This window comes from Penaeus monodon, chromosome 22 (genome assembly GCF_015228065.2).
Source record: "Penaeus monodon isolate SGIC_2016 chromosome 22, NSTDA_Pmon_1, whole genome shotgun sequence".
Lineage (NCBI taxonomy): Eukaryota > Metazoa > Arthropoda > Malacostraca > Decapoda > Penaeidae > Penaeus > Penaeus monodon.
In genome coordinates this window covers 15,191,507-15,191,840 of record NC_051407.1, presented here as the reverse complement: position 1 = coordinate 15,191,840, position 334 = coordinate 15,191,507, and the positions used below count along the sequence as shown (strand labels likewise).

Sequence of the window (334 nt, the reverse complement as noted above, 5' to 3'; positions counted from 1 at the left end):
ACGAGAGAGGAAGAGTAGAAGAAACCTTAAAATTCCGCCAACCGACATCCACTCGCCTATCCTTTTATCACCCGGGCTAAAAAGAGAATATATTTTACGCATAATTTATGCATCATTCTTGAATATGAATTTCACTGCTCATTTCGCTTATGGAATGGCTGGTTCAGCAGGGAAGCTCCGATAATTGAATGTAGTTGATAATGAAGTGCAGACCAATGATGAAGAAAGTAGATAAATATGCAGAAGCAAGAATAGGGAGAAAGAGGCGTAAATAATATAATTTAACTTTCATTTCATCACTTGGAGATTTGTACCCCCCTCCCCCCCCCCACAC

At 39.8% G+C, this 334-nt stretch overlaps 1 protein-coding gene across 2 annotated transcripts in view; it reads right to left on the bottom strand.

The window, feature by feature from the left end:
- LOC119586944 overlaps positions 1-334 on the bottom strand; it is a 22,062-nt gene that overhangs the window by 5,671 nt on the left and 16,057 nt on the right. The gene's annotated exons all lie outside the window — the stretch shown is intronic.